Raw genomic sequence first — 27959 nt, 5'->3', positions numbered from 1 at the left:
TTAATGGGTGTAAAGTGATACACTATTCATTACGGGCCAGTTTCACCACGGGCCGTTAGTAGGCCAAGAGTTACATAGGGCCTCATATGGGCCGAAAGACGTCATGGGCCATACATGGGCCAGAAGTGAAAACGGGCTAGAATCATATTGGATGGCCCAGATGACGCTACTGGGCCTAATTCGGATAGGGCGTAACGGGCCTTGGGTTAGCGGGCTGTAAATGGGCTATATTCGAACAGGCCGTTAACAGGCTTTCCATGGGCCGGGCCGCCAGCTTTTGACCAAGTCAAATGGGCCGGCCTTTACACAGGAATGGGCCTCTGTTGGGCCGTGCCACGTGTCGACGTATCATAGGCGCCTATCTGACCCACTGACGATCTGACACGTGTTTCGTCCGGCCAATAAGAATTTTACACGTGGAAATTTCCCATTGGTCGGGGCTGTTAACGGGTTATCGGATCCAAAACCCGACCCGATAGCTTAACGGCGTTCCGTTACGGTGGATGCCACGTGTCGGTCACCCTTGACGAAAGCACTTCTGTGACGCGTGATTTATCGTCATGGAAGTGGACACTTCCGTGATGATAATTTTGGTAATGTCATGGAACACTTCTACGACAGCACAGGTATGACTATCTTGATTCTGTCATAAATTTGTCATGGATGTACATGCATGACAAAAAAAGCGACCTACTGTGACAAACACGTATCATCACGGAAGTGTATTTTTTGTAGTGGTTTGAGCTGGATATTCGTGTTTGTGGGAGGAAGAAGGAGTGTGTGGGTGCAGGAATAAGTGAAGGAGGGCCACCGTGGGCCCATGAGGCAGGGGGCGCGCCCAGGGGGGTAGGGCGCGCCCCCGACCCTCGTGGCCAGGTGCCAGCTCCTCCTATTGTGTTCTCGGTGCCAAATATTCTCAAATATTCCAGAAAAAATCATATTTAAATTTCAGGGTATTTGGAGAACTTTTATTTTCGGGGTATTTTTATATTGCATGGATAAATCAGATAAGAGACAGAAAATACTATTTTTATTTTATTTAATATAAAAAACAGAAAGTAAGAGGAAGGTACAGAAGGTTGTGCCTTCTAGTTTCATCCATCTCATGCTCATCAAAAGGAATCCACTAACAAGGTTGATCAAGTCTTGTTAACGAACTCATTCCGAATAACATGGAACCAGAGAAATTTCGAATAACACTATGTTACCTCAACGGGGATATGTACATCCCCAATAATAAGAATATCATATTTCTTCTTGACAGTAGGAAGAGGAAATTCAAAACCTCCAAATATAATCGATGGAATTTTTCCAATAGAGTTGATACTATGAACTTGAGGTTGTTTCCTCGGAAAGTGTACTGTATGCTCATTACCTTAACATGAAAAGTGACATTGCCTTTGGTGCAACCAATAACAGCCCCTGTAGTATTCAAAAAAGGTCTTCCAAGAATAATAGACATACTATCGTCCTCGGGAATATCAAGAATAACAAAGTCCGTTAAAATAGTAACATTTGCAACCACAACAGGCACATCCTCACAAATACCGACAGGTATAGCAGTTGATTTATCAGCCATTTGCAAAGATATTTCAGTAGGTGTCAACTTATTCAAATCAAGTCTACGATATAAAGAGAGAGGCATAACACTAACACCGGCTCCAAGATCACATAAAGCAGTTTTAACATAGTTTCTTTTAATGGGGCATGGTATAGTTGGTACACCGGGATCTCCAAGTTTCTTTGGTATTCCACCATTAAAAGTATAATTAGCAAGCATGGTGAAAATTTCAGCTTCCGGTATCTTTCTTTTATTTGTAACAATATATTTCATATACTTAGCATAAGGATTCATTTTAAGCATATCAGTTAATCGCATACGCAAAAAGATAGGTCTAATCATTTTAGCAAAGCGCTCAAAATCCTCATCATCCTTTTTCTTGGATGGTTTGGAAGGAAAAAGCATGGGTTTCTGAACCCAAGGCTCTCTTTCCTTACCGTGTTTCCTAGCAACAAAGTCTTTCTTATCATAACATTGATTCTTTGATTGTGGGTTATCAAGATCAACAGCGGGTTCAATTTCTATATCATTATCATTACTAGGTTGAGCATCATCATGAACATTATCATTAACATTACCGCTAGTTTCAGGTTCATTACCTGATTGTGTTTTAGCATCAGAGATAGAAATATCATTTGGATTCTCAGGTGTTTCAGTAATAGGTTCACTAGAAGCATGCAAAGTCATATCATTTTTCTTTTTCTTCCTATTAGAAGGACTAGGTGCATTGATGTCTACTACACAACCTTCTTCTTGTAGACGTTGTTGGGCCTCCAGGTGCAGAGGTTTGTAGGACAGTAGCAAATTTCCCTCAAGTGGATGACCTAAGGTTTATCAATCCGTAGGAGGCATAGGATGAAGATGGTCTCTCTCAAGCAACCCTGCAACCAAATAACAAAGAGTCTCTTGTGTCCCCAACATACCCAATACAATGGAAAATTGTATATGTGCACTAGTTCGGCGAAGAGATGGTGATACAAGTGGTATATGGATAGTAGATAAAGGTTTTTGCAATCTGAAAATATAAAAACAGCAAGGTAACTAATGATAAAAGTGAGCGTAAACGGTATTGCAATGTGTTAAAACAAGGCCTAGGGTTCATACTTTCACTAGTGCAAGTCCTCTCAACAATAATAACATAATTCGATCACATAACTAGCCCTCAACATGCAACAAAGAGTCACTCCAAAGTCACTAATAGCGGAGAACGAACGAAGAGATTATGGTAGGGTATGAAACCACCTCAAAGTTATTCTTTCCAATTAATCTGTTGGGCTATTCCTATAAGTGTCACAAACAGCCTTAGAATTCGTACTAGAATAACACCTTAAGACACAAATCAACCAAAACCCTAATGTCACCTAGATACTCTAATTTCACCTCAAGTATCGTGGGTATGATTATATGATATGCATCACACAATCTCAGATTCATCTATTCAACCAACACATAGAACCTCAAAGAGTGTCCCAAAGTTCCTACCGGAGAATCACGATGAAAACGTGTGCCAACCCCTATGCATAGGTTCATGGGCGGAACCCGCAAGTTGATCACCAAAACATACATCAAGTGAATCACGTGGTATCCCATTGTCACCACAGATACGCCCGGCAAGACATACATCAAGTGTTCTCAAATCTTTAAAGACTCAATCTGATAAGATAACTTCAAAGGGAAAACCCAATACATTACAAGAGAGTGGAGGGGGGGATAAAACATCATAAGATCCAACTATAATAGCAAAGCTCGTGATACATCAAGATCGTATCACCTCAAGAACACGAGAGAGAGAGAGAGAGAGAGAGAGAGAGAGAGATCAAACACATAGCTACTGGTACATACCCTCAGCCCCAAGGGAGAACTACTCCCTCCTCATCATGGAGAGCGCGGGATGATGAAGATGGCCACCGGAGAGGGATTCCCCCTCCGGCAGGGTGCCGGAACGGGTCTGGATTGGCTTTCGGTGGCTACGGAGGCTTCTGGCGGCGGAACTCCCGATCTATTGTGCTCCCCGGTCGTTTTAGGGTATATGGAGATATATAGGCGGAAGAAGTACGTCAGGGGAGCCACGAGGGGCCCACGAGGGTGGAGGGCGCGCCCAGGGGGTGGGCGCCCCCCTGCCTCGTGGCTTCCTCGTTGCTTCCCTTACGTGGACTCCAAGTCTCCCGGGTTGCTTTCCTTCCAAAAATAAGTTCCGTGAAGTTTCAGGTCAATTGGACTCCTTTTGATTTTCCTTTTCTGCGATACTCTAAAACAAGGAAAAAAACAGAAACTGGCACTGGGCTCTAGGTTAATAGGTTAGACCCCAAAAATAATATAAAATAGCATATAAATGCATATAAAACATCCAAGGTTGATAATATAATAGCATGGAACAATAAAAAATTATAGATACATTGGAGACGTATCAGCATCCCCAAGCTTAATTCCTCCTCGTCCTCGAGTAGGTAAATGATAAAAACAGAATTTTTGATGTGGAATGCTACCTAACATATTTCTCTAAGTAATTCTCTTCATTTTGGCATGAATGTTCAGATCCATAAGATTCAAGACAAAAGTTTAATATTGACATAAAAATAATAATACTTCAAGCATACGAACTAGGCAATCATGTCTTCTCAAAATAACATGGCCAAAGAAAGCTATCCCTACAAAATCATATAGTCTGTCTATGCTCCATCTTCACCACACAAAATATTTAAATCATGCACAACCCCGATGACAAGCCAAGCAATTGTTTCATACTTTTGGTGTTCTCAAACTTTTTCAATCTTCACGCAATACATGAGCGTGAGCCATGGATATAGCACTATAGGTGGAATAGAATGGTGGTTGTGGAGAAGACAAAAAGGAGAAGATAGTCTCACATCAACTAGGCGTATCAATGGGCTATGGAGATGCCCATCAATAGATATCAATGTGAATGGGTAGGGATTGCCATGCAACGGATGCACTAGAGCTATAAGTGTATGAAAGCTCAACAAAAGAAACTAGTGGGTGTGCATCCAACTCGCTTGCTCACGAAGACCTAGGGCATTTTGAGGAAGCCCATCATTGGAATATACAAGCCAAGTTCTATAGTGAAAGATTCCCACTAGTATATGAAAGTGACAACATAGGAGACTCTCTATCTTGAAGATCATGGTGCTACTTTGAAGCACAAGTGTGGTAAAAGAATAGTAGCATTACCCCTTCTCCCTTTTTCTCTTATTTTTTTTTGGGCCTTCTCCTTTTTTATGGCCTCTTTTCTCTCTTTTTTTATTTGGGCTTCTTTGGCCTCTTTTATTTATTTATTTTCTTCCGGAGTCTCATCCCGACTTGTGGGGGAATCATAGTCTCCATCATCCTTTCCTCACTGGGACAATGCTCTAATTATGATGATCATCACACTTTTATTTACTTACAACTCAAGAATTACAACTCGATACTTAGAACAAAATATGACTCTATATGAATGCCTCCGGCGGTGTACCGGGATGTGCAAAGACTCAAGAGTGACATGTATGGAAGAATTATGAACGGTGGCTTTGCCACAAATACGATGTCAACTACATGATCATGCAAAGCAATATGACAATGATGAAGCGTGTCATAATAACGTAAGGGTGGAAAGTTGCATGGCAATATATCTCGGAATGGCTATGGAAATGCCATAATAGGTAGGTATGGTGGCTGTTTTGAGGAAGGTATATGGTGGGTGTATGATACCGGCGAAAGGTGCGCGGTATTAGAGAGGCTAGCAATGGTGGAAGGGTGAGAGTGCGTATAATCCATGGACTCAACATTAGTCATAAAGAACTCACATACTTATTGCAAAAATCTATTAGTTATCAAAACAAAGTACTACGCGCATGCTCCTAGGGGGATAGATTGGTAGGGAAAAAACCACCGCTCGTCCCCGACCGCCACTCATAAGGAAGACAATCAATAAATAAATCATGCTCTGACTTCATCACATAAAGGTTCACCATACGTGCATGCTACGGGAATCACAAACTTTAACACAAGTATCTCTCAAATTCACAACTACTCAACTAGCATACTATAATATTACCACCTTCATATCTCAAAACAATCATCAAGTATCAAACTTCTCATAGTATTCAATGCACTTTATATGAAAGTTTTTATTATATCCCTCTTGGATGCCCATCATATTATGACGAAATTCATAACCAAAGCAAATTACCATGCTGTTTAGGACTCTCAAAATAATATAAGTGAAGCATGAGAGTTCATCTATTTCTATAAAATAAAACCACCACCGTGCTCTAAAAAGATATAAGTGAAGCACTAGAGCAAATGACAAACTACTCCGAAAGATATAAGTGAAGATCAATGAGTAGTCAAATGATTATGCAACTATATGAAGACTCTCTAACATTTAAGAATTTCAGATCTTGGTAGTTTATTCAAACAGAAAGCAAATCCTAACAAAATAAATTGACGCTCCAAGCAAAACACATATCATGTGGTAAATAAAAATATAGCTCCAACTAAAGTTACCGATGAACGAAGACGAAAGAGGGGATGCCTTCAGGGGCATCCCCAAGCTTAGGCTTTTGGTTGTCCTTTAATATTACCTTGGGGTGCCTTGGGAATACCCAAGCTTAGGATCTTGCCACTCCTTATTCCATAGTCCATCGAATCTTTACCCAAAACTTGAAAACTTCACAACACAAAACTTAACAGAAAACTCGTAAGCTCCGTTAGTATAAGAAAAAAAATCACCACTTAGGTACTGTTGTGAACTCATCCTAAATTCATATTGGTGTTATACCTACTGTATTACAACTTCTCTATGGTTTATAAACTCTTTTACTAGCCATAGATTCATCAAAATAAGTAAACAACACATGAAAAACAGAATCTGTCAAAAACAGAACAATCTGTAGTAATCTGAATCAAACGTATACTTGTGGAACTCATAAAATTCTCAAATAAATTTCTGGACCTGAGGAATTTATCTATTAATCATATGCAAAAGGAGTTAACTAAATATCACTCTCCAAATAAAAATGGCAGCAATTCTCGTGAGCGCTAAAGTTTCTGTTTTTTTACAGCATGATCGCAAAGACTTCACACAAGTCTTCCCAAAGGTTCTACTTGGCACAAACACTAATTAAAACATAAAATGTCACAACCGGTTTTCCAATAAAAATGTTTATTGAGAAACCGATCTTTTGAGTCCAGTATGAGGAAAATCCTCCATACTGGTAGACAAAATTCTTGATACAATAAGCCAGTAGCAATAATTATATTACAAGGTCGAGCTAGGGCTGCTCAACAGATTATTACAAGCACACCAATAATTAAACATAATGGCGGATATGTCACAATGGTGTGGTGGCATGCTACTGACTTGAGATAAAAGTGGTGGAACAACACAGGGGAGGGTGGATAACATGACTCCTAAACTGGCAGCTCATCGAGCGTCGAGGTGAGGCTCGATGAATTTATTCGGGTAGCGGAAGCGGATATAATATAGTAACCAAATCCAGGATCACTCGAGACTGACTGGGACTCCTCTAGGCGTCGGACTCGCTATCGAACTCTTTATCCATGAGATCGCCTTCGTCAACATCTGGCCAAATCAACAAGCCAGGTGAGTACTTTGAAAGTACTCGCAAGACAGTTCGGACATAAGATATAACAAATGCATGCATGAATGCGTCATTAGTAATTGGTGTTGCACATTCAAATTAATAATTATTGGAACAACATGGTAAGTAAAAAAAAGGAGTCGGGAGGTAGTCTTCCCGAAATCCCAACAAATTAATTGAAAAGCCGATCGGGTGTCTGGAGCGACGCCTCGAAGGGTGAACAAATAAATAATCATGCCGCAGTCGGGCGTCTAAGCGACACCATGAAAAGGGCTTATATTGAGAAGAAAATGACATGCGTGCCACAGTCGGACGTCGAAGCGACATCGCAGAAAGGGCTTATATCGCAGGTAAATAACAAGCGTGCCACAGTCGGACGTCTGAGCGACATCACAGAAAGGGCTTATAATGAAAGGTACATAACAGGCGTGCCACAGTCGGACGTCTGAGCGACATCACAGAAAGGGCTTATACTGAAAAGTAAATAACAAGCGTGCCACAGTCGGACGTCTGAGCGACATCACAGAAAGGGCTTATACTGAAAAGTAAATAACAAGCGTGCCACAGTCGGACGTCTGAGCGACATCACAGAAAGGGCTTATACTGAAAAGTAAATAACAAGCGTGCCACAGTCGGACGTCTGAGCGACATCACAGAAAGGGCTTATACTGAAAAGTAAATAACAAGCATGCCACGGTCGGACGTCTGAGCGACATCACAGAAAGGGCTTATATCAAAAGCAAAGGACAATTGTGCCACAGTCGGACGTCTATGCGACATCGTAGAAAGGGCTTAAATTTCATTATTCATAACTGTTAAGCTCACAACGATATAATACTCATAGGAAATATTCAACACATAATAATAAACGGGTTCGTCCATCCACAGGAATAAGCATTTAACCGGACTTAACACTCATGTGGTTCACCGGAGTTTCTGTCACTGAGACTGACACTGGACAAGATAAGTTGAACACAGTACTTGGACATGGATAAGATGATTCAAGGATTTTTGACTCTGCGGAGTTTGTACTAAATTTCCCACAGCCAACGGATTTCCGTAGTCACGAAGGACTAGTTCCGTTTACGGTATTTCGGAAGAAACACATCTAACCAGTACACACCCATCCCACCTCACGATGCCAGGAATCACCCTAGACCGCGTTCAAGAAAAACTTTGAGACGGGGAGATCACAATCTCGAATAGCATGGGATCAAATTTATATACGCGCGCTCTAAGGGGTGCCCCCCTCTCGGTCCCAACCGGAAACACCCATGCCCCTTGACCGGATGACTGGCTTTAATCCAGGGCGATGGAACCATCATCACGACCTCTCGATTTGGTGTGTACTAGGAAAGCGGTTTGCAACTTACTAATCCATATCCCTTGCGGAAAACATGTGGTAGTACAGGAAGGGAAAACGGATGGGAACTGGACTGATTCATGTTGACACTGGAGTCAAATAGTCTGGCATAAGAATGGCATGCTACAACACTGCCATCTTACCCATCCCCATGCCATCACATGGCCATGCAAACTCATATCCAACAACTTATGGATTTCCGAAACTCACTTGCCTCAACTTTGCATGTAATATGATATTCATTTATATACTCATAAACATGCCATGAAACTACTTAATGCAATCATGCCAAAGACACTCATCATATCAAAAGTTCAAACATGCTTGCCTGGTTCAGAGTAGTTGGAGCCTAGCTCGGTGAAGTTCGCGGTTCCGTCACCTCCTTCGGTATCTACGGTATAAAGAAACATACATGCTAACGTAAATACCATGAGGAGCACACAAAAATATTCCAAATATTTTTCAAATAAATCTGATAAAAAACTAGACAAAAATTTAAAGAGGGCAGAAAAAGAATCAATCAAAGATCATTTTCTGCTTAAAAGTTATAAGAGTTTTTGTCCAGGGACCTTTCTGTAATGAAACAGAAAGTTTCCAGGGTTTTCTTTATAAAAACAGAAAACGCTTCGTTTGAGAATACGCCGGCCCAGAGGGGAGACGTACTTTGGCAGAAGGCGCCTTCAGAAAACGTTTTGTTTAAAAGAAAAGAGAGACTGACGAGGGGGTCCCACCCGTCAGGTTTGAAATTTCAAACGGGGGGGAGGAACAGAGCGCGTCGGCGCCCGAGAGCTGCGGTGGTCGCCGGCGGCGATCCACGGCGAGTTAGGAGGATCGGAGGGTACCTACGTCCTCAGTGTGTTCTTCCACGTCGGTGGGTGGTGGTGGTGGTCGTCGGCGAGCACCACGTCGACGGCGGTCCTTGCTCCGGCGGGCGGCGGCTCGGGTGGAGTTGGATCTCGTCGGGGAGGGCTGCAAAGGTCAAATTGAAGCTTGGGTTAGATCACTGGGTGCTCGAGGAGGCTACTGACGAGGTTTGGGCGTCGGGGATGGCCTCACCGGAGTGGATCGAGTTGGTGGCCGGGGCGGAACGAGGCGGCCGGAGTTGGGGGAGGAGACCTCCTCGAGGTCCTCCTAGTGGCCTGGCGGGGTGTCTGTGGGGTGCAGTGGTGGTGCGTGTTCGAGGGCGAGCTCGGGGCCCCTTTTTATAGGCGATCCGAGGCGGTGGTCGTGAACGGGGATCTCCGGCGATGGTTACGGCGCGCAGTGCTTGGTCGGGGGAGATTAGGGAGTTGGGCGTCATCGTGGAGGTCTACTGGTCCCATTCAGACGCTAAACGGACTTGGATTAGGAGCTTGAGTGGGTTTCGACGGAACCGGGCGGCGCGGGCCCGTCGGCGGCAGAGAGCGTGCCCTGTTCTTGCCGGACCACGGCAACGGTGCTGCGGGGTGCGCTGGCGTGCATGAGGCCACGCAGAGGGCAGGGGAGCGTTGGGCGGCGCCGAATGGCGTTGCGAGCTGGCGTTGTCTTCTGTTGGCCGCCACGGGTGGCGTTGCCACCGCAGAAGCTGCCAACTCCGGCGATGCTCACCGCCACCGACACCTGCACCCGTCCAAGAGGGCGTGCGGTGCTCTGGCCAGGGAGGAGAGGCCGAGCGCAACGCGCCAGGGCGCACAGTTGATCGATGACAAGTCTCTGACGAAGAAACGACACTGTAAAACTCTGAAACTCTGAATTTTACTGAAAGTGCACAGTAACAGTGTTGGCCAGGTGTTCGACGAAATGATTTTGGCATGTGGGGAATTTTCCTTGAGCTGATTTTTGGTGGGGTGGCCTCTCATTGCATCTGGGGGCTGCCTGGATTTTGGTAGAATTTTTGGAGAAGAGAAGATATGGATTTCACCAAATTTGACAAATCTGGTCCAAACTTGCAGAGGCTGAAACTTGAAAATTTTGAAAAGAAGGAGGGTGGATCTTGATGGTTCTAGGTTGTGGGTGCTAAGGACTATCCATAGGAGTGGTTTGAGATCAAAACTCAAAGGCAATATGGTACTTGCTTTGAAAATCACCTAGGTTCAAAATAAATGACAGAATTGATTTGGGAGATAAAATAAATGAAATAAAATCCAAAAATGGTTTGGACTTGTTGGAACAGAAAGTTTTGATTGCCCCAAAATGGAGGGAGGGGTTTTGGGAGGTTTTATCACATGAGGCATGGTAAAACCATGGGTGGTTTCAAAATGAGAGAAGTCCCAAAACTCCTAGGGTTTCTTTTTGAAGAAATAAATAAATCCCAAGAATTTATTTGAGAAGGGAATAATCAGAAGGAAGTTTTCATAATTCAAACAACAGAGTTGAAGAAGATACAAAGTCAAAAAATAAAATCCTTGCCAAGGGAAATCTTTTTTGAGAGAGAGATTTTTGGAAGGATTTAAATGACCTTCCTCAAAACCAACAAAGTTTTTTTTGAAAATTGAATAAAAAATTTTGGAGTGTCACAACACCTACCCCCTTAGGGAAAAATCTCGTCCCCGAGATTTCAGCTGATCCTCAAATAAGTGTGGGTGTTCTGTCCGAAGAAAATCCTATCTTTCCCAAGTTGCTTCACTCTCGGTGTGATTGCTCCACTGAACTCTGAAAAACTTGATGGTTTTCTGTCGGGTCCTCCTTTCAGACTCCTCTAATATTTTTACTGGATGTTCCCGATAGGTGAGGTCTGGCTGTACGTCAATGTTCTCATGGGATACCTACTTTTCTGGGTTGCTTACGCACTTCCTCAATTGCGAGATGTGGAACACGTCGTGGACATCGGATAATTCTTCGGGTAAGTCTAGTTGGTAGGCTACAGTGCCCCTTCGTGCCACTATACAGAATGGTCCGATGAATCTTGGTGCTAGCTTTCCCTTAATCTTGAATCATTGCAAGCCCCTCATAGGTGATACTCGTAGGTATACAAATTCACCGGGTTCGAATCTGACCTCACGGTTTTTCCGATCGTAATAACTCTTCTGTCGGCTTTGAGCGGTCTTGAGTCGGTCCCTGATTAGCTTGACCTCTTCCTCGGCTTCTTTCAGCATGTCTGGGCCGAATATACGGCTGTCTCCGGTTTCTGACCAATTTAGCGGGGTACGACATCTCCATCCATATAGGGCTTCAAAAGGTGCCATTTGCAGGCTGGCCTAGTAACTGTTGTTGTATGCGAACTCGGCATATGGCAGGCTTTCTTCCCAACTGGTCCCATAGGTGAGGACACATGCTCTTAGCATGTCTTCTAGAATTTGGTTTACGCGTTCAGCCTGTCCATCAGTCTGGGGATGGTAGGCTGTACTGAAGGCCAGTTGAGTTCCCAGAGCCTGTTGTAAATGATCCCAGAATTTCGGGACGAACTGAGTGCCTCTGTCGGATATTATAGTCTTCGGGACTCCATGCAGACAAACTATATGGGAGAGATAAATCCTGGCAAGCCTCTGAGTGGTGTAGGTTGTCTTCACTGGAACGAAATGTGCCACCTTGGTTAATCTATCGGTGATGACCCATATGGCATCATTCCTGTGTCGTGACCGAGGTAGTCCGACAATGAAATCCATCCCTATTTCATCCCATTTCCACTCAGGTATTTTGTTTGGTTGCAGTAGTCCGGCTGGTCTTTGATGCTCAGCTTTTATGCGTTGACAAGAATCACAACATGCAATGAAAGTGGCTATATCCCTCTTCATACCGTGCCACCAAAATCTTTCCTGGATATCCTTATACATTTTGGTTCCTCCAGGGTGGATCAAATATGGAGCGGTGTGGGCTTCAGCTAGAATTTGCTGCTTGAGGTCCTCTATATTTGGCACGCAGAGTCTGTCTCCGTACCATAATGTTCCCTCATCGTCTATGACAAATTCCGAGGCCTTGCCCATGCTCACCTTTCTTTTTATGCCTTCGATGCTGGGGTGCCCATGCTGAGTTTCTTTAATTCTTTCCACAAGGTTGGGTTGCACTTCCAAATTTGTTATGGTGCCTTTCGCGACCATCATTAAGTTGAGTTTGGCAAATTCTTGTTGGAATTCAGGTTTCAAGCCTTGTAGACTGTTGTCGTCCGAGCTGGGGTTCCGACTAAGAGCATCTGCCACCACATTTGCTTTTCCTGGATGATAGTGGATACCCACATCATAATCTTTTACCAATTCCAACCAGCGTCATTGCCGTAAATTGAGTTCCGGCTGTGTGAAAATATACTTGAGACTTTTATGGTTAGTATATATTTCACAACGATTTCCAAGTAAGAAGTGCCTCCATTCCTTGAGTGCATGAATGACTGCTGCCAATCCTAAGTCATGAGTGGGATAATTTTCTTCATGCTTGCGAAGTTGTCTCGAAGCGTATGCGACAACTTTGCCTTCTTGCATCAATACGCATCCGAGACCCTTTCGGGATGCGTCACAATACACTTCGAAATTTTTGTGTATGTCTGGCACAATTAATATTGGTGCTGTCGTTAATTTCCTTTTTAGCTCTTGGAAACTTCTCTCGCAAGCTTCCGTCCATTCAAACTTCTTGTCTTTCTTGAGTAACTGCGTCATTGGCTTAGCTATGGTGGAGAAACCTTCAATAAATCTTCGGTAGTATCCTGCCATTCCCAAGAAACTTCGTACGTCCGTTACGTTGGCTGGTGGTTTCCAGCCAAGTATGGCCTTGACCTTTTCCGGGTCTATGGCAATACCTTCCTGGGTCAGTATGTGGCCCAGAAACCCTACTTGTCTTAGCCAAAATTCGCACTTGCTGAACTTGGCGTACAGTTGATGTTTCCTGAGTTCTCCCAGCACAATTCTGAGATGTTCCGCGTGCTCTTCTGGTGTCTTGGAGTATATCAGTATATCGTCGATGAATACCACAACAAACTTGTCCATAAACTTCATAAATACTTTGTTCATGAGGTGAACAAAATATGTGGGGGCGTTCGTTAGTCCAAATGGCATTACTGTGAACTCATACAGTCCGTATCTGGAGGTGAAGGCTGTCTTGGGGATATCCTCTGTTCATACTTTTAACTGATGGTATCCCGACCTTAAGTCAATCTTTGAGAATACCTTGGCCTGAGCGAGTTGATCAAATAAATCATTTATCCGGGGCATCGGGTATATGTTCTTGATTGTGACCATGTTAAGTGCTCGATAGTCTATACACAATCTCAGTGTTCCATCCTTCTTTTTGGCAAATAAAATTGGTGAACCCCAAGGTGAGGAGCTGGCTCGAATATATCCTTTGTCTAGTAATTCTTTTATTTGCTTCTTCAATTCTACCAACTCGGATGGTGCCATTCTATATGGTTTCTTGTATATGGGGGTGGTTCCGGGTGCTAGCTCAATGCTGAATTCTATGTCTCGGTCTAGTGGCATGCCTGGTAGTTCTTCGGGAAATACGTCTGGAAATTCACACACTACTGGAACCTTGCTTAATTCAGAAACGCCCACCTTGTTCAATCTCGGTTGCCGGGATATTTTTCTCTCTTTGGCTGAAACTCTTATTGTCTTCCCGTGGTGGCGGGTGAGAATTACGGTCCGGTTGAAACAGTCAATAAAACCTTTGTTGGTGGTTAACCAATCCATCCCTAGGATGACATCCAGTCCTTTATTTTCCAAAACAATAAGATTGGCGTGAAACTTCAATCCTTCAAACTCAATAACCACACCTTGGCAGTAACTCTGAGTAACTTGCTCAATCCCAGGGGACTTGATGATCATGGATTTTTCCAAGGGAAACATCAAAAAATTATTTTGCAAAGCAGAACTTTTCGAGATGAATGAGTGAGAAGCTCCAGAATCAAACAAAACCATGGCAGGTATTGTGTTGACAGGAAACGTACCGAGTACGATATCCGGGGCATTCTGTGCTTCCTCTTTGGTCACGTGGTTCAGATGACCCTTCCTGTGGTTGTTATTGGGGTTGAAATTGTTTCGCTTGGGTGCTGAATTATTGCCACCGTTGTTCGGCTTTGGGGTCGAGTTCCTTGGCTTGGGGCACTGCTTGGCATAGTGCCCTTCTTCTCCACATGCGTAGCAAGTAACGCCTGGGCGATATGTGAACTCCTTGTCCCTTGCATGGAAATTCTTGATTGGGCGTGAGACGTTCGTCGTGGGTTTGTGTGTCCCACCTTTCTGAAAATCCGTCTTGCTTCGGTGGTTGCGAGCAAGAGTAGTCTGGTCCCTTTTTCGCTTGCGGAAATCCTCCAAGCTACATCTCTCATTTTCCAAGGTAATGGCCTTATCCACTAGCGTTTTGAAATCTGAAAAAGTGTGCACAAGCAGCTGGCATTTAAGCGCGGGCGCCAGACCGTCTAGGAATTTCTCCATCTTCTTGCTTTCAGTCATACGCTCTTCGTTGGCGTAGCGAGACAATAGAGTAAACTGACCGTTGTATTCTGACACCGTCATGGTCCTTTGTTTGAGGTCATCAAACTCTCTCTTCTTGATTTTCATTATACTCTTAGGAATGTGTGCCCCACGAAAACCTTCTTTGAAGTCCTCCCAGGTTATATCATTTTCGTTGGGGTGCATGTGCAGGAAATTCTCCCACCACGATGCAGCTGCTCCTGTGAGATACTGCGGGGCATATAGTACTTTCTCGAGGTCTGAACATTGTGCAATAATTAATTTTCTTTCCATGTCTCGGAGCCAATCTTCGGCCTCAAGAGGTTTGTCAGTATGAGAAAATGTTTGGAGACGCGTCTTCTGTAGCTCAGATAACTTGGATTGCTGCTGATACTGTCCACGGTGATTTCCCATATTGATGACTTGGTTCATCATTTTCTGGTGTTGTTGCTGACTTTGCTCATAAAGGCGGCACATTTGGGAAAATGTTGTTTCACTGTCCTGTTGACTCGACTGTCCTTGTGTGAAATTGTTGCCCGGTTGAGTGCCATAATTTTCCTCTGGCGGAGTTGGCATGGAGCGCGTCCAAGGACGAGACATTTTTCACTCTGGGGGTATATTTTGTAAAACTCATAAAAAAGTGAAAAGAGTCGCAAAAAATCAATAAATGCACAAAGATGAGAAATAAATCAAATGCTCCAGGATTACTCAAGATAAAAGATCGATTGCGCACGGAGAAGGACTGCTCATTACATATCTTACACGCAGGCGGTAATTATACACTACATCACTCAGGATATGCGTACATATTCCTGACATGTTATTTAGGCTAGTGCACTTCTCCCAGTTCCTACATGGTGCGCAAACAAGCTACTTCTCACAACTTATGTACACATAAACATATCGTACAAAGTGGTACATCGCATGGCGGCTAAGCGTACTTAGTCGGAGATGTTGACGATCTCCTTTTCCCTGCCGAGGGTGAGGCGCAGAGAGGCTGGGGACTCGACCTCCTCCTCACTAATACGCTCCAGACGTGAAGTGCTGCGCCGAGTAGATGGAGCGGGCACCAGAGGTGGAGCAACACGAATTAGCTCTTATGCTAATAACCGATTAGCGATCGCACCTAGTGGCTTCCTACAGTCAGCCTGGCTCTGGTACCAAGCTTGTCACGACCGGTTTTCCAATAAAAATGTTTATTGAGAAACCGATCTTTTGAGTCCAGTATGAGGAAAATCCTCCATACTAGTAGACAAAATTCTTGATACAATAAGCCAGTAGCAATAATTATATTACAAGGTCGAGCTAGGGCTGCTCAACAGATTATTACAAGCACACCAATAATTAAACATAATGGCGGATATGTCACAATGGTGTGGTGGCATACTACTGACTTGAGATAAAAGTGGTGGAACAACACAGGGGAGGGTGGATAACATGACTCCTAAACTGGCAGCTCATCGAGCGTCGAGGTGAGGCTCGATGAATTTATTCGGGTAGCGGAAGCGGATATAATACAGTAACCAAATCCAGGATCACTCGAGACTGACTGGGACTCCTCTAGGCGTCGGACTCGCTATCGAACTCTTCATCCATGAGATCGCCTTCGTCAACATCTGGCCAAATCAACAAGCCAGGTGAGTACTTTGAAAGTACTCGCAAGACAGTTCGGACATAAGATATAACAAATGCATGCATGAATGCGTCATTAGTAATTGGTGTTGCACATTCAAATTAATAATTATTGGAACAACATGGTAAGTAAAAAAAAGGAGTCGGGCGGTAGTCTTCCCGAAATCCCAACAAATTAATTGAAAAGCCGATCGGGTGTCTGGAGCGACGCCTCGAAGGGTGAACAAATAAATAATCATGCCGCAGTCGGGCGTCTAAGCGACAACACGAAAAGGGCTTATATTGAGAAGAAAATGACATGCGTGCCACAGTCGGACGTCGGAGTGACATCGCAGAAAGGGCTTATATCGCAGGTAAATAACAAGCGTGCCACAGTCGGACGTATGAGCGACATCACAGAAAGGGCTTATAATGAAAGGTACATAACAGGCGTGCCACAGTCGGACGTCTGAGCGACATCACAGAAAGGGCTTATACTGAAAAGTAAATAACAAGCGTGCCACAGTCGGACGTCTGAGCGACATCACAGAAAGGGCTTATACTGAAAAGTAAATAACAAGCGTGCCACAGTCGGACGTCTGAGCGACATCACAGAAAGGGCTTATACTGAAAAGTAAATAACAAGTGTGCCACAGTCGGACGTCTGAGCGACATCACAGAAAGGGCTTATACTGAAAATTAAATAACAAGCGTGCCACAGTCGGACGTCTGAGCGACATCACAGAAAGGGCTTATATCAAAAGTAAAGGACAATTGTGCCACAGTTGGACGTCTATGCGACATCGCAGAAAGGGCTTAAATTTCATTATTCATAACTGTTAAGCTCACAACGATATAATACTCATAGGAAATATTCAACACATAATAATAAACGGGTTAGTCCATCCACAGGAATAAGCATTTAACCGTACTTAACACTCATGTGGTTCACCGGAGTTTCTGTCACTGAGACTGACACTGGACAAGATAAGTTGAACATAGTACTTGGACATGGATAAGATGATTCAAGGATTTTTGACCATGGATATCAAGGAGTTCATACTAACAACATTGCAATCATGCTCATCATTCAAAGATTTAGTGCCAAACATTTTAATACGTTCTTCTTCTAGCATTTGAGCACAATTTTCCTTTCCATCATACTCACGAAAGATATTAAAAAGATGAAGCGTATGAGGCAAACTCAATTCCATATTTTTTTAATTTTTTTATAAACTAAACTAGTGCTAAAACAAGAAACAGAAAGATTCGATTGCAAGATCTAAAGATATACCTTCAAGCACTCACCTCCCCGGCAACGGCGCCAGAAAAGAGCTTGATGTCTACTACACAACCTTCTTCTTGTAGACATTGTTGGGCCTCCAAGTGCAGAGGTTTGTAGGACAGTAGCAAATTTCTCTCAAGTGGATGACCTAAGGTTTATCAATCCGTAGGAGGCGTAGGATGAAGATGGTCTCTCTCAAGCAACCCTGCAACCAAATAACAAAGAGTCTCTTGTGTCCCCAACACAACCAATACAATGGTAAATTGTATATGTGCACTAGTTCGGCGAAGAGATGGTGATACAAGTGGTATATGGATAGTAGATAAAGGTTTTTGTAATCTGAAAATATAAAAACAGCAAGGTAACTAATGATAAAAGTGAGCGTAAACGGTATTGCAATGTGTTGAAACAAGGCCTAGGGTTCATACTTTCACTAGTGCAAGTCCTCTCAACAATAATAACATAATTCGATCACGTAACTATCCCTCAACATGCAACAAAGAGTCACTCCAAAGTCACTAATAGCGGAGAACGAACGAAGAGATTACGGTAGGGTACGAAACCACCTCAAAGTTATTCTTTCCAATCAATCCGTTGGGCTCTTCCTATAAGTGTCACAAACAGCCTTAGAATTCGTACTAGAATAACACCTTAAGACACAAATCAACCAAAACCCTAATGTCACCTAGATACTCCAATTTCACCTCAAGTATCCGTGGGTATGATTATACGATATGCATCACACAATCTCAGATTCATCTATTCAACCAACACATAGAACCTCAAAGAGTGCCCCAAAGTTCCTACCAGAGAATTACGACGAAAACGTGTGCTAACCCCTATGCATAGGTTCATGGGCGGAACGCGCAAGTTGATCACCAAAACATACATCAAGTGAATCACGTGGTATCCCATTGTCACCACAGATACGCACGGCAAGACATACATCAAGTGTTCTCAAATCTTTAAAGACTCAATCTGATAAGATAACTTCAAAGGGAAAACTCAATCCATTACAAGAGAGCGGAGGGGGGAGAAAACATCATAAGATCCAACTATAATAGCAAAGCTCACGATACATCAAGATCGTATCACCTCAAGAACACGAGAGAGAGAGAGAGAGATCAAACACATAGCTACTGGTACATACCCTTAGCCCCGAGGGAGAACTACTCCCTCCTCGTCATGGAGAGCGCCGGGATGATGAAGATGGCCACCGGAGAGGGATTCCCCCTCCGGCAGGGTGCCAGAATGGGTCTGGATTGGCTTTTGGTGGCTACAGAGGCTTCTGGCGGCGGAACTCCCGATCTATTATGCTCCCCGATCGTTTTAGGGTATATGGAGATATATAGGCGGAAGAAGTACGTCAGGGGAGCCACGAGGGGGCCACGAGGGTGGAGGGCGCGCCCAGGGGGGTGGGCGCCCCCCTGCCTCATGGCTTCCTCGTTGCTTCCCTTACGTGGACTCCAAGTCTCCCGGGTTGCTTTCCTTCCAAAAATAAGTTCCGTGAAGTTTCAGGTCAATTGGACTCCGTTTGATTTTCCTTTTCTGCGATACTCTAAAACAAGGAAAAACAGAAACTGGCACTGCGCTCTAGGTTAATAGGTTAGTCCAAAAAATCATATAAAATAGCATATAAATGCATATAAAACATCCAAGGTTGATAATATAATAGCATGGAACAATCAAAAATTATAGATACGTTGGAGACGTATCATGCATCCACATTATTTCTCTGAGAATCTTGCTCAATTCTCTTAGGGTGGCCGTCAGGATACAAAGGTTCCTGAGTCATTCTACCACCTCTAGTCATAACTCTAACAGCGTTATCATTATTCTTACTATTCAATTCATTGAGGAAATCATTTTGAGCTTTAAGTACTTGTTCTACTTGAGTGGTAACCATAGAAGCATGTTTGCTAATAAGTTTAAGTTCACCTTTGACATTAGCCATATAATCACCCAAGTGTTCAAGCATATTTTAATTGTATTTCAATTGTCTACCAAATAAGCATTGAAGTCTTCTTGCTTAGCCATAAATTTATCAAACTCATCTAAGCATGGGCTAGCAAATTTAGTAAATGGGATTTCAGCTTTATCATATCTATAGAGAGAATTTACCTTTACTACCTGTGTCGGGTTATCAAGACCATGAGTTTCTTCAATAGGTGAAGGATTAAGATCATATGTTTCTTCAACAGGCGGTAAATTAAGACCGTGTATTTCTTCAATTGGAGGTAAATTCTTAACATCTTCAGCTTTAATACCTTTTTCTTTCATAGATTTCTTTGCCTCTTGCATATCTTCAGGACTGAGAAATAGAACACCTCTCTTCTTCGGAGTTGGTTTAGGAATAGGCTCAGGAGTTGGTTCAGGAACTGGTTCAGGAAGTGTCCAATTATTTTCATTTGTCAACATATTATTCAATAGAATTTCAGCTTCATCAGGCGTTCTTTCCCTGAAAACAGAACCAGCACAACTATCCAGGTAATCTCTGGAAGCATCGGTTAGTCCATTATAAAAGATATCAAGTATTTCATTTTTCTTAAGAGGATGATCAGGCAAAGCATTAAGTAATTGGAGAAGCCTCCCCCAAGCTTGTGGGAGACTATCTTCTTCAATTTGCACAAAATTATATATATCCCTTAAAGCAGCTTGTTTCTTATGAGCAGGGAAATATTTAGCAGAGAAGTAGTAAATCATATCCTGGGGACTACGCACACAACCAGGATCAAGAGAATTAAACCATATCTTAGCATCACCCTTTAATGAGAATGGAAATATTTTAAGGATATAAAAGTAGCGAGTTCTCTCATCATTAGTGAACAGGGTGGCTATATCATTTAATTTAGTAAGATGTGCCACAACAGTTTCAGATTCATAGCCATGAAAAGGATCAGATTCAACCAAAGTAATTATATCAGGATCAAAAGAGAATTCATAATCCTTATCAGTAACACATATAGGTGAAGTAGCAAAAGCAGGGTCAGGTTTCATCCTAGCATTTAGAGATTGCTTATTCCATTTAGCTAATAACCTCTTAAGTTCGTATCTATCTTTGCAAGCTAAAATAGCTAGAGCAGCTTCTTTTTCAAAAACATAACCCTCAGGAATAAAAGGTGAATCTTCATCATCACTTTCATCAATATTATCAGATTCAATATTTTCATTCTATCTAACCCTAGCAAGTTGTTCATCAAGAAATTCACCAAGTGGCACAGTAGTATCAAGCATAGAAGTAGTTTCATCATAAGTATCATGCATAGCAGAAGTGGCATCATCAATAACATGCGACATATCAGAACGAATAACAGAAGCAGATTTAGGTGTCGCAAGCTTACTCAAAACAGAAGGTGAATCAAGTGCAGAGCTAGATGGCAGTTCCTTACCTCCCCTCGTAGTTGAGGGATAAATCTTGGTTTTTGGATCTCTCAAGTTCTTCATAATGATAAGCAGATATAAATCCCAAATGACTCAAAGAATAGAGCTATGCTCCCCGGCAACAGCGCCATAAAATAGTCTTGATAACCCACAAGTATAGGGGATCGCAATAGTTTTCGAGGGTAGAGTATTCAACCCAAATTTATTGATTCGACACAAGGGGAGCCAAAGAATATTCTCAAGTATTAGCAGCTGAGTTGTCAATTCAACCACACCTGGAAACTTAATGTCTGCAGCAAAGTGTTTAGTAGCAAAGTAATATGATAGTAGTGGTAACAGTAGCAAAAGGTAATGATAGCAAAAGTAATGTTTTTGGTATTTTGTAGTGATGATAGCAATAGCAACGGAAAAGTAAATAAGCGAAGAACAATATATGGAAAGCTCGTAGGCAATGGATCGGTGATGGAGAATTATGCCGGATGCGGTTCATCATGTAACAATCATAACATAGGGTGACACAGAATTAGCTCCAATTCATCAATGTAATGTAGGCATGTATTCCGAATATAGTCATACGTGCTTATGGAAAAGAACTTGCATGACATCTTTTGTCCTACCCTCCCGTGGCAGCGGGGTCCTAGCGGAAACTAAGGGATATTAAGGCCTCCTTTTAATAGAGTACCGGACCAAAGCATTAACACATAGTGAATACATGAACTCCTCAAACTACGGTCATCACCGGTAAGTATCCCGATTATTGTCACTTCGGGGTTAACGGATCATAACACATAATAGGTGACTGTAGACTTGCAAGATAGGATCAAGAACTCTCATATATTGATGAAAACATAATAGGTTCAGATCTGAAATCATGGCACTCGGGCCCTAGTGACAAGCATTAAGCATAGCAAAGTCATAGCAACATCAATCTCAGAACATAGTGGATACTAGGGATCAAACCCTAACAAAACTAACTCAATTACATGATAGATCTCATCCAACCCATCACCGTCCAGCAAGCCTACGATGGAATTACTCACGCACGGCGGTGAGCATCATGAAATTGGTGATGGAGGATGGTTGATGATGACGATGGCGACGGATTCCCCTCTCCGGAGCCCTGAACGGACTCCAGATCAGCCCTCCCGAGAGGTTTTAGGGCTTGGCGGCGGCTCTGTATCGTAAAATATGATGAATCCTATGAAGGAAATATGCCCTAGAGGCAATAATAAAGTTATTATTTATTTCCTTATTTCATGATAAATTTTTATTATTCATGCTAGAATTGTATTAACCGAAAACATAATACATGTGTGAATACATAGACAAACAGAGTGTCACTAGTATGCCTCTACTTGACTAGCTCGTTGATCGAAGATGGTTATGTTTCCTAGCCATAGACATGAGTTGTCATTTGATTAACGGGATCACATCATTAGGAGAATGATGTGATCGACTTGACCCATTCCATTAACTTAGCACTTGATCGTTTAGTTTGTTGCTATTGCTTTCTTCATAACTTATACATGTTCCTATGACTATGAGATTATGCAACTCCCGTTTACCGGAGGAACACTTTGTGTGCTACCAAACGTCACAACGTAACTAGGTGATTATAAAGGTGCTCTACAGGTGTCTCCGAAGGTACTTGTTGGGTTGGCGTATTTCGAGATTAGGATTTGTCACTCCGATTGTCGGAGAGGTATCTCTGGGCCCTCTCAGTAATGCACATCACTTAAGCCTTGCAAGCATTGCAACTAATAAGTTAGTTGCGGGATGATGTATTACGGAACGAGTAAAAGAGACTTGCCGGTAACGAGATTGAACTAGGTATTGAGATACCGACGATCGAATCTCGGGCAAGTAACATACCGATGACAAAGGGAACAACGTATGTTGTTATGCGGTCTGACCAATAAAGATCTTCGTAGAATATGTGGGAGACAATATGAGCATCCAGGTTCCGCTATTGGTTATTGACCGGAGACGTGTCTCGGTCATGTCTACATAGTTCTCGAACCCGTAGGGTCCGCACGCTTAAGGTTTCGATGACAGTTATATTATGAGTTTATGAGTTTTGATGTACCGAAGGAGTTCGTAGTCCCGGATGAGATCGGGGACATGACGAGGAGTCTCGAAATGGTCGAGACGTAAAGATCGATATATTGGACGACTATATTCGGACATCGGAAAGGTTCTGAGTGATTCGGGTATTTTTCGGAGTATCGGAGAGTTACGGGAATTCGCCGGGGAGTATATGGGCCTTATTGGGCCATACGGGAATAGAGGAGAGAGGCCAAAAGGAAGGAGGCGCGCGCCCCCCCTCTGGTCCGAATTGGACAAGGGGTGCAGCCCCACTTTTCCTTGTTCCTCTCCCCCTCTTTCCTTCTCTCCTACTCCAACAAGGGAAGGAGGAGTCCTACTCCCGGTGGGAGTAGGACTCCCCCCTTGGCGCGCCCTCCTCCTAGGCCGGCTGCCTCCCTCCCTTGCTCCTTTATATACGGGGGCAGGGGGCACCCCAGAGAGACAACAGTTGATCATTGATCTCTTAGCCGTGTGCGGTGCCCCCCTCCACCATAGTCCTCGATAATATTGTAGTGGTGCTTAGGCGAAGCCCTGCGACAGTAGAACATCAAGATCGTCACCACACCATTGTGCTGACGGAACTCTTCCCCGACATTCTGCTGGATCGGAGTCCGTGGATTGTCATCGAGCTGAACGTGTGCTAGAACTCGGAGGTGTCGTAGTTTCGGTGCTTGATCGGTCGAGCCGTGAAGACGTACGACTACATCAACCGCGTTGTTATAACGCTTCCGCTTCCGGTCTATGAGGGTACGTAGACAACACTCTCCCCTCTCTTTGCTATGCATCACCATGATCTTGCGTGTGCATAGGAAATTTTTGAAATTACTACGTTCCCCAACAGTGGCATCCGAGCCTAGGTTTTATGCGTTGATGTTGTGCACGAGTAGAACACAAGTGAGTTGTGGGCGATATAAGTCATACTGCTTACCAGCATGTCATACTTTGGTTCGGCGGTATTGTTGGATGAAGCGGCCCGGACTGACATTACGCGTACGCTTACGCGAGACTGGTTCTACCGACGTGCTTTGCACACAGGTGGCTGGCGGGTGTCAGTTTCTCCAACTTTAGTTGAACCGAGTGTGTCTACGCCCGGTCCTTGTGAAGGTTAAAACAGCACTAACTTGACAAACTATCGTTGTGGTTTTTATGCATAGGTAAGAACGGTTCTTGCTAAGCCTGTAGCAGCCACGTAAAACTTGCAACAACAAAGTAGAGGACGTCTAACTTGTTTTTGCAGAACATGTTGTGATGTGATATGGTCAAGACATGATGCTAAATTTTATTGTATGAGATGATCATGTTTTGTAACCGAGTTATCGGCAACTGGCAGGAGCCATATGGTTGTCGCTTTATTATATGCAATGCAATTGCGCTGTAATGCTTTACTTTATCACTAAGCGGTAGCGATAGTCGTGGAAGCATAAGATTGGCAAGACGACAACGATGCTACGATGGAGATCAAGGTGTCGCGCCAGTGATGATGGTGATCATGACGGTGCTTCGGAGATGGAGATCACAAGCACAAGATGATGATGGCCATACCATATCACTTATATTGATTTCATGTGATGTTTATCTTTTATGCATCTTATCTTGCTTTGATTGACGGTAGCATTATAAGATGATCTCTCACTAAATTTCAAGATAAAAGTGTTCTTCCTGAGTATGCACCGTTGCCAAAGTTCGTCGCGCCCAGACACCACGTGATGATCGGGTCTGATAAGCTCTACGTCCATCTACAACGGGTGCAAGCCAGTTTTGCACACGCAGAATACTCAGGTTAAACTTGAAGAGCCTAGCATATGCAGATATGGCCTTGGAACACTGAGACCGAAAGGTCGAGCGTGAATCATATAGTAGATATGATCAACATAGTGATGTTCACCATTGAAAACTACTCCATTTCACGTGATGATTGGTTATGGTTTAGTTGATTTGGATCACGTGATCACTTAGAAGATTAGAGGGATGTCTTTCTAAGTGGGAGTTCTTAAGTAATATGATTAATTGAACTTTAATTTATCATGGACTTAGTCCTGATAGTATTTGCATATCTATGTTGTAGATCAATAGCTCGTGTTATTGCTTCCCTATGTTTTATATGTGTTCCTAGAGAAAACTAAGTTGAAAGATGATAGTAGCAATGATGCGGACTGGGTCCATGATCTGAGGTTTATCCTCATTGCTGTACAGAAGAATTATGTCTTTAATTCACCGCTAGGTGACTAACCTATTGCAGGAGCAGATGCAGACATTATGAACGTTTGGCTAGCTCAATATGATGACTACTTGATAGTTTAGTGCACCATGCTTAACAGCTTAGAATCGGGATTTCAAAGACGTTTTGAACGTCATGGACCATATGAGATGTTCCAGGAGTTGAAGTTAATATTTCAATTAAATACCTGAGTTGAGAGATATGAAGTCTCCAACAAGTTCTATAGCTAAAAGATGGAGGAGAATAACTCAAGCAGTGAGCATGTGCTCAAATTTTCTGGGTACTACAATCGCTTGAATCAAGTGGGAGTTAATCTTCCAGATAAAATAGTGATTGACAGAATTCTCTAGTCACCATCACCAAGTTAGTAGAACTTCATGATGAACTATAATATGCAAGGGATAACGGAAACGATTCCCAAGCTCTTCGTGATGCTAAAATCGACGAAGGTAGAAATCAAGAAAAGCATCAAGTGTTGATGGTAAACAAAATCACTAGTTTCAAGTAAAGGGACAAAGGGAAGAAAGGGGAACTTCAAGAAGAACAGCGAGCAAGTTGCTGCTCAAGTGAAAAAAACCAAGTCTGGACCTAAGCCTGAAACTGAGTGCTTCTACTGCAAAGGGACTGGTCACTGGAAGCGGAACTACCCCAAGTAATTGGCGGATAAGAAGGATGGCAAAGTGAACAAAGGTATATTTGATATACAGATTATTGATTTGTATATTACTAGTGTTCGTAGCAACCCCTCGGTATTTGATATTGGTTCAGTTGCTAAGAGTAGTAACTCGGAACGGGAGTTGCAGAATGAACAGAGACTAATTAAGGGTGAAGTGACGATGTGTGTTGGAAGTAGTTCCAAGATTGATATGATCATCATCGCACACTCCCTATACTTTCGGGATTAGTGTTGAACCTAAATAAGTGTTATTTGGTGTTTGCGTTGAGCATGAATATGATTTGATCATGTTTATTGCAATACGGTTATTCATGTAAGTTAGAGAATAATTGTTGTTCTGTTTACATGAATAAAACCTTCTATGGTCATACATCCAATGAAAATGGTTTGTTGGATCTCGATCGTGGTGATACACATTTTTATAATATTGAAGCCAAAAGATGCAAACTTAATAATGATAGTGCAACTTATTTGTGGCACTGCCGGCTAGGTTATATTGGTGTAAAGCGCATGAAGAAAATCCATGCTGATGGGCTTTTGGAATCACTTGATTATGAATCAGTTGATGCTTGCGAACCATGCCTCATGGGCAAGATGACTAAGACTCCATTCTCCGGAACAATGGACCGAGCAACAGATTTGTTGGAAATCATACATACTGATGTATGTGGTCTGATGAATATTGAGGCTCGCGGAAGGTATCATTATTTTCTGATCTTCACAGATGATTTGAGCAGATATGAGTATATCTACCTGATGAAACACAAATCTGAAACATTTGAAAAAGTTCAAAGAATTTCAGAATGAAGTGGAGAATCATCGTAACAAAAACAAAAGTATCTACGATATGATCGCAGAAGTAAAATATTTGAGTTACGAGTTTGGCCTTCAGTTAAAACAATGTGAAAAAGTTTCACTACTCACGTCACCTGGAACACCATTACAATGTAATGGTGTGTCTGAACATCGTAACCGTACTTTATTATATATGGTGCGATCTATGATGTCTCTTACCGATTTACCACTATCGTTTTGGGGTTGTGCATTAGAGACAGCTACATTCACATTAAATAGGGCACCATCTAAATCCGTTGAGACGACACCGTATGAACTATGGTTTGGCAAGAAACCTAAGCTGTCGTTTCTTAAAGTTTGAGGTTGCAATGCTTATGTGAAAAAGTTTCAACCTGATAAGCTCAAACCCAAATCGGAGTAGTGCATCTTCATAGGATACCCAATAGAAAATATTGGATACACCTTCTATCACAGATCCGAAGGCAAGATATTCATTGCTGAGAATGGATCCTTTCTAGAGAAGGAGTTTCTCTCGAAAGAAGTGAGTGGGAGGAAAGTAGAACTTGATGAGGTAACTGTACCTGCTCCCTTATTGGAAAGTAGTTCATCACAGAAATCTGTTCCTGTGACCACTACACCAATTAGTGAGGAAGCTAATGATGATGATCATGTAAACTTCAGATCAAGTTACTACCGAACCTTGTAGGTAAACCAGAGTGAGATCTGCACCAGAGTGGTACGGTAATCCTGTTCTGGAGGTCATGTTACTTGACCATGACGAGCCTATGAACTATGAGGAAGCGATGATGAGCCCAGATTCCGCGAAATGGCTTGAGGCCATAAAATCTGAGATGGGATCCATGTATGAGAACAAAGTGTGGACTTTGGTTGACTTGCCCGATGATCAGCAAGCCGTAAAAATAAATGGATCTTCAAGAGGAAGACGAACGGTGATAGTAGTGTTACTATCTACAAAGCTAGAATTGTCGCAAAAGGTTTTCGACAAGTTCAAGGTGTTGACTACGATG

The sequence above is a fragment of the Triticum urartu genome, chromosome 2A (genome assembly GCF_056163025.1).
Source record: "Triticum urartu cultivar PI428250 chromosome 2A, HENAU_Tu73, whole genome shotgun sequence".
In the NCBI taxonomy this organism is placed as follows: Eukaryota; Viridiplantae; Streptophyta; class Magnoliopsida; order Poales; family Poaceae; genus Triticum; species Triticum urartu.
Note: the sequence above shows the minus strand (reverse complement) of the source record.